The sequence below is a fragment of the Arachis duranensis genome, chromosome 4 (assembly GCF_000817695.3).
Source record: "Arachis duranensis cultivar V14167 chromosome 4, aradu.V14167.gnm2.J7QH, whole genome shotgun sequence".
Classification (NCBI taxonomy): domain Eukaryota; kingdom Viridiplantae; phylum Streptophyta; class Magnoliopsida; order Fabales; family Fabaceae; genus Arachis; species Arachis duranensis.
In genome coordinates, this window is record NC_029775.3 from 26,155,090 (window position 1) to 26,162,450 (window position 7,361).

Consider the following 7,361-nt stretch of genomic DNA (forward strand, 5'->3'; position numbering starts at 1 on the left):
AAGATAACCGATCCGAGCATAACAATATGTACATATGATATAATAAGGAAAACCCCAAAGGAAACCCAAAGGGACACAAATACATAAAACCTATTCTCCAAAATCTCCCATAAGAGGAGTCATCACAGTTTGTATTATTTAATGGAGATAAAAGTATCTAAGCAAAACATATAAACCAAAACATAGCCCCGAGAACAAAGGATCTTCGCAATTATAGAAGTCTCCAGCATGCCTCAGCGAGAAAACTCACGTCCTGCGTCTGAAAACCACAAAATCCACATGGGTGAGAACCAGAGGTCCCCAGCATGGTAACAGCTTCCACATATATAATACATAATAATGGAGGAAAGCCAAAGGCAATCCTAGAACTTCCTCCAGATAATATCAAAGCTTATAAACAAGCTAAACCATATAGGGGTATCTGACTAAAGATACTTCAGTCTAACTAATACTTCCTTTTCCAATTCCTTCAGACCTCCCAACCACCAACAGGAGTATAATGTAGCAGACACAGTTATATCAAGAAAGAAGTATACAATTAGGAACAAGTAAGGCATTTATACAATTAGCAAGTAATATGCAGTCAAATAGGGAGTCTCAAACAATTCATATAGTATGCATATGATGAATGCCTGTCCCTAGTGGCTGATGATATCATCTTGTCGGTTATAGAGACAACCCACAAGTCCTGGTAGCTAACCATTGGACTGTCCCTCTGTCACGCATCCCCAACTCGAGTTATACTCGTTATAAACTTGATCAATGATCATAATCATAATCATAAAACACCCACAATACTGTGTATCCATATAACACCCACACTAGTGTTTATCCACAGGGGCGAGCCCATCCGGAACTTTCACAGTGTCCGGCCACACTTACGACATAGGGTCAGCAGAGTATCAAGTCTCCACCTAGAGCACGTGGTGGCTAGCCACTGCTTTCATCCAGGGTAACTTGTATCTCAGATAGTGGAAGTGCAAATCACAATTATCAATAATTCAGCATAAACATGCATGAATTCTCATACATCATACCATCAAGGCACCATTAATCATCATCACATATATGACCACATCATATATCTCAATCATTCAACAACATCAACCATTCAATGCCTATCTTAGGGCCTCTAGCCTAAGTATTTCCTACCACATTACATATTAGATACGGGAAACCGAAACCATTCCTTAGCCGATTTTCCCAAGCTCCACCGGAGCACTTCCAAATCACTTATCCACAAGCTCTCAAGGCCTCAACACCTCCAAAAACAGATTTTTCACCACCAAACCCTCTCCAAGCTTTTCAAAATCACAACTTTTCCCCACCAAACCCTTTCCAAGCTTTTCAAAATCACCAATCAAGCTCCAATATTCACACATACACAACCTAAGCCACAATCATCATACCCATACACAACATCTCAATACCCAAACATCATAGAACAACAAAATTACACTAGGGTTGAGAATCTTACCACACCCAAGGTCCAAGGAGACAAGATTAACCTTCTCCTTCAAGAGAGTTGGGTCCTATAACATCAAAGAACCCAAAATCTCAACATTTCACCCATGAAACTCGAAAATAAGGGTTTGGATTTCGAACAGAAACACGTGGCTTACCTCAAGATTTATTGTATGGTTTTTGTAGAGCTTTCCGCGGTGAACGCGTGGCCATAAACGGAGCGGCAATCGGAGCTCTAGATCAAAAGTTATGGTGGTTTGAAGATCAAGTGAGAGAAAGAACTTGAGAGAGAGTTCTTCCCTACATGGCCTCCATTTTCAGCATGTGAGTGTGTTTAGTGAGGAGAGAGAATGTTGAAAACTAGGTTTTTGGTCTAGTTATGTTGGGCCAAGGGCCCACTTTGGGTCCGGTTGGCCCGGTTTGGCCCGTTCGGTCCAATCTTGGTCCGAATTCTATAAAATTGGTACCAAAATTCTCATCTCAATTTCCTCTATCACATTTAGCCATAAAAATCACATTTTAGACTTTCTAGAATAAATTCTCATTTATAGGCTAATTAGCCGTTAATTATCCGGGTTTTACAGGAAATTCATTGGGCTTAGGAGATGTTGTATTCTCCAGATCAAATTCATTTTCATCTCTTCCTCAATCAAAGCATCTATTGATCTCCTTGGCAATCTTAAGTGATTGGATTCCAATTTCTTGGCAACCCAATCTCTCTAAGCTTGAACAATTACCCAATTCCTTGATTTAATTGCTCATGGGAAGAGATGAAGTATGGTCACGGATTATACCACATATATTTCCAAATCAAAGTGTTGGGAGGATTACATGTTACTATATCCGCCCAGACCCCAATTTGGTCCAACATGAGAAAGCATTTCTAGTATGATCTCCTTATCCCTTTTTCAAGGCTTAGAGGAGATCCAATTATGGAGAGTTTCTTTTCCAAGACAACTAACCAATTGAATTAAGATCGAAAGCTTTCTAGTAAATTAAGAGAAGAGAAGGAAGAAGAAGAATGAAAACTATAATTGATCCATCAAATTACAACAGAGCTCCCTAACCCAATGAAAGGGGTTTAGTTGTTCATAGCTCTGGAAATGGAAAATGGCAGAAAAGAATACATGCTTAGCAAGAAAATGCAGAAAAGTAAATATACAGAGGGTAGTTCTCCAAAGTGCCAAGCTTCTCTATAGTTCAAAACTACTCCTATATATATTACTCTTGTTGATCTTCCAATGAGTTCTTCAAGTCTTTGATGTGGGCCTTAGATCTTGAGTTGAAGCAGTTACACTTTTTAGTGGGCTCAGCTTACAGAAAAGTGTGAGTTAGGCATGGGCGTTAGTGATGTTAATGTTAAGTGAAAATGTGGGTTCGAGAACGTTAGTGGCAATCACCTTTTTCACTAACGTTCCAACCCCAAAATAGTCCACGTTAACTTCAACGTTAGTGGCACTAATGTGACCACTAACATTGCCTTATGATCATTCGCAAGCGTTATTGGGAATCACTTTTTCTAATAATGTTGCCTTGTGCCCCTCTCTTACCTTTGTCACTAACGCTCCAAACGTCCCTCCTCCGCTGAGTTATTTCCGGCTGGGAGGATGGATCTCCTTACAATTTTGAACCACCCCTTAGCCTCAGGAAGGAGGTCTCCTCTTTTTATAAATCTGGGCTTCCCATGGGGTCTCTGTCCCAATCCACTCCCTGCACACAGATATCTTTCATAATCTGGTCGTGGTCGGAGTTGTTGTCTATTCTTGAGTGATAGCTCTCTTCTGCAAAGGGTATGGTTCGCAGCTTTAGCACCCTCATGATGCTCATGGGACTAAAATCCACCATTACCCCTCTCACAAAACTTGTATAGGATTCATCTGCCTTATCATGTCTAACCGCATTTGCATAAAACTCTCTTACCAGAGTTGCGTTCCCCCTTGTAATCGGATCGGTGAGGAGCTCCCATCGACATTTTTCCACATTCTCTGTGATTTTAGGGCACTCAGTTTTTGTGACTTGAAAGCCTAACTCGTATATGACTTCTTTATCAGCCATCCCCCAAATTGTAGTGCATGATAAAAGGTTCTAAATTTCTTTTCATCAAAAGGAGGCTGCTCTATAGGTTCCTTCCCTTTTCGCCTCTTGGAGCTTGATGATACCATGCAGGATGGTTGATATGTTTGTTGCTCACAAGACGTGGCTAGGAGAGTGTGTATGAAACTTTTGGTGGAGAATGGAGTGTGTGTGTTGAGAGAAGGAAGAGAGATAGAAGGTTGTTGAGTGAAGGGGTTTATATAGGAGAATGGTAAATGATTGAAGGGTGTGGATTGATGGTGTTGCTTAATGATGGACGGTTGGGGGCTTGGCATTGGATGAGCATAAGGATCACCTCTTTTATGAGGGTCTTAGTTCGGTCTCCAAGGCTATCCAACTCCCAATGTTGCATGGCAACACTTCCCAAGATACTCCCCTTGAAGACAAGTGTGTACTTCTCTTGGTATAGTGACCGAATCTCCCTTCTTTGATTGTCCTATCAAGTACCACCTATACCCTTTTTGATTTCCTATACAAGACAAAAGGGAATGCAAAAAGTCAATTGAATTTTTGGTGGGAAAAATTAAAGTATGAAATAGCTACTGTTAAATCCTTTTTTTTAAATTACTAAATGCTTTTCATGGATGCAAATCAACCAACCAATCAATTTCCCATGCATGCAATGTTGGTAACACCAAACTTGTTTGTGATCATATGGTGCAACAAGATTTGAAAAGAATCTCATATCATGAAGTGTGTTCAAGCCCTCTTGGTGTGCCTTGAACACCAAACTTATCATGTACTATATGTTGCATGTAGGGATTCTTATATTGTTTGTCGAAGTTGATTTAGAATCCATGAACTTTGCTTTATTACTACTTAGAGATTAAAGAGAGAGGGTATAGAACATGGGTTGCCTCCCATGAAGCGCTTCTTTAGCGTCATTAGCTTGTCGTTTGGCCTTTGTCAGGGTGGTTGGTAGTGCTTCAAATCTTCCCCTCTTGCAGTGAACCTGTTTCCATTGGCTTTATTAAGAAGTTCCACATGTTCTAAGGACAAGATTTTGTTGATGGTGTATACTGGAGGCAGCTGAGATGGAATAGTGGGGAGATGAAGCGATATAGATGGAAAGTAGGCAGAGACCACTTCATCTCCTGGAGAGAAATCTTCTATAGGGATTTTCTTGTTTTTCCATCCCCTTGGGACTTTTTTTCTTGTGTCCCTTTATGTCACTTTGCTACTTGTGTTTTTCTCTTTGAGGAAAGTTTTGTTGCTTGTCTCATATGACTCTGGTGGGTCTGGTTCCTTTTGAATTACACTTGGGTGTTGCTCCTTCTGATCACATTGGTTGTCACCAATGGGGATTTTTAGGTGTGGTATTTATGCTCCCATGCTTGTCTCTTCTATCAACCCTTTATTGTGCTCTTCCTCTGACTTTTTGTTATCATGATCAGCTTCTTGTGAGGGTTTGAAAACACTGAAGGTAAGCTGTTCATCGTGTATCCTCAATACTAGCTCTCCTCGCTCCACATCTATAAGTGCCCTGGCTGTGGCTAAGAATGGCCTTCCCAGGATGATTGGATGGATGGGATTCTCTTCCATTTCCAGGATAACAAAGTTCATGGGCAGGAAGTAGTTCCCAACCTTCACTAACACATTTTCAACCACTCCTATTGCCTGCTTTTGAGTTTTGTCAGCCAATTTGATGATTACATCTGTGGATGTTAGCTTATTAATTTGAAGCTTTTTCATGAGGGATAGAGGCATTAGGTTGATACTTGCTCCCAGGTTACAGAGCCCCTTCTCAATCATTGTCTCTCCTATAGCACAGGGAATGTAGAAACTCCCTGGATCCTTCTTCTTTGTAGGTGGCTCTGTTTGAATGAGGGCACTGCACTCCCTGTTCATCTTTATTGTTTGTCCACCCTTCAATGAACTCTTTTTGGCCAGAAGCTCCTTTATGTATTTGATGTAGGAGGGCATTTACTGAAGGGATTTAATGAATGGTATATTTACATCAAGAGATGCAAACATGTCGAGGAATCTTGAATACATTCTCCTTGCTACACCACCTTTGAGCCTTTGGGGAAAGGGTGCATATGGGTTCAGGATCTCTCCTTTCTTTAGCTCCCCCCTGTGTGTTGGTTGGGATGCATGGTTTCTTTCTTCATGATTTTCCTTTGGACTATCTTGGAGGTGTTCTGTTTGTGTGTCTACTTCCTCCACACTCCTCTCATCACTTGTGGTGATCATCTTGCATTCTTCCCACCTTACTTTCTTTGCTTCTCCTCTTGGATTCTTCTTTGTGTCACTGGGAATACCATCAGTGGGTTTGGGAAACTGTTGAGATAGATACCCTACTTGGGACTCCAGTCTCTTGATGGTTTCCCCTTGGTTCTTGATATTAGTTCGCACTTCATCCTTAAACACCTTGTTGTCTTGGACTTCTTTACATATGTCTTCAAGTAGAGTCTCAATCTTGAAAAGTCTATCATCAGTTAGTGATGGTGGGTTGAGATTAGGTGGTTGTTGATAGGATCTCTGTGAGGGATGTTGGTGAGTTGCATTGTCGTTGGAATTGTGGTTGTGGCGTCTCTGGTCTTGGCCTTGGTCTTGTTGATTTCTCCACCCAAAGTTAGGGTGATTTCTCCATCCAGAATTGTAATTTTTGGAGTATGGATCATGGATTTGTCTGGGTGAGTTTCCAACATAATTGGCTTGTTCCCAGTCACCTTCTTCCCCTGCATTCACTCCTTCTTGAGTTGGTGATAAAGTGATGACTGCTGCAACTTGGTTTTCTTCCACCTTCTTGGTGAGATCTGCTAGCTGCTTGGTGATCATCTTATTTTGAGCCAGCAATGCATCCATGTGGTTCAGCTCCATTACTCCCCGAGTGTTGCTTCTTTCAGAAGCATAAAAGTAGTCATTCTCAGCTACCGTTTCAATGACATCTATGGCTTCTTCAATGGTTTTCTTCTTGTTTAGAGAGCCCCTTGATGAATGGTCTACAGCCTTCTTTGACTCATAAGAAAGACCTTCATAGAAAATATGAAGTTGAACCCATTCATTGAATATGTCTGGTGGGCATCTTCTTGTTAAGTCCTTGAATCTCTCCCATGCCTCATAAAGAGTCTTATCATCTTGTTGCCTGAAAGTTTTCACCTTAGCTCTCAGCCTGTTAATTCTCTGAGGAGGGTAGAATCTTGCCAAAAATTTGTTCATCACATCTTCCTAATTTGTTAAGCTCTCCTTCGAAAAGGACTCCAGCCACTTGGATGCTTTGTCTCTGAGTGAAAAAGGGAACAAAAGCAGCTATAGACATCCGGGTGGACTCCATTAGACTTCACAGTGTCACATATTCGCAGGAAGGTGGTTAGATGTTGATTGGGGTCTTCTTGGGCACTTCCTCCAAATGAGTAGTTGTTCTGAACAAGGGTGATGAGCTGGGGTTTTAATTCAAAGTTGTTGGCATGTATGGTGGGCTTTTGGATGCTACTTCCACAGTTTCCTGGATTTGGATTAATGTAAGAGCCTAGAACTCTCCTCTCTTTCCCAGCATGATTTGCAGGGCCTTCTCTAGCATGGTTGTGAGCTTCTCATTCATGATTGTTTTCCGAATTCTCCTCCATGTTTGTTTCAAAATATTCTTCCTCTTCCTCAACACCAACAACTCCTTTCCCTCTTGCTTCCCTCCTTAATCTCTAGAGGGTCCTCTCAGGTTCTAAATCGAAGGAAGTTGAAGCTCCACTTCTTCTCCCTGCCATACAACTAACAGAGCATACATCAAGAAATAAAATGAAGTGATTATTCTTGTTAGAGTGATTGTTAGTGTGAGTGGTGCAAATTATCAAACAGTTAGTGGG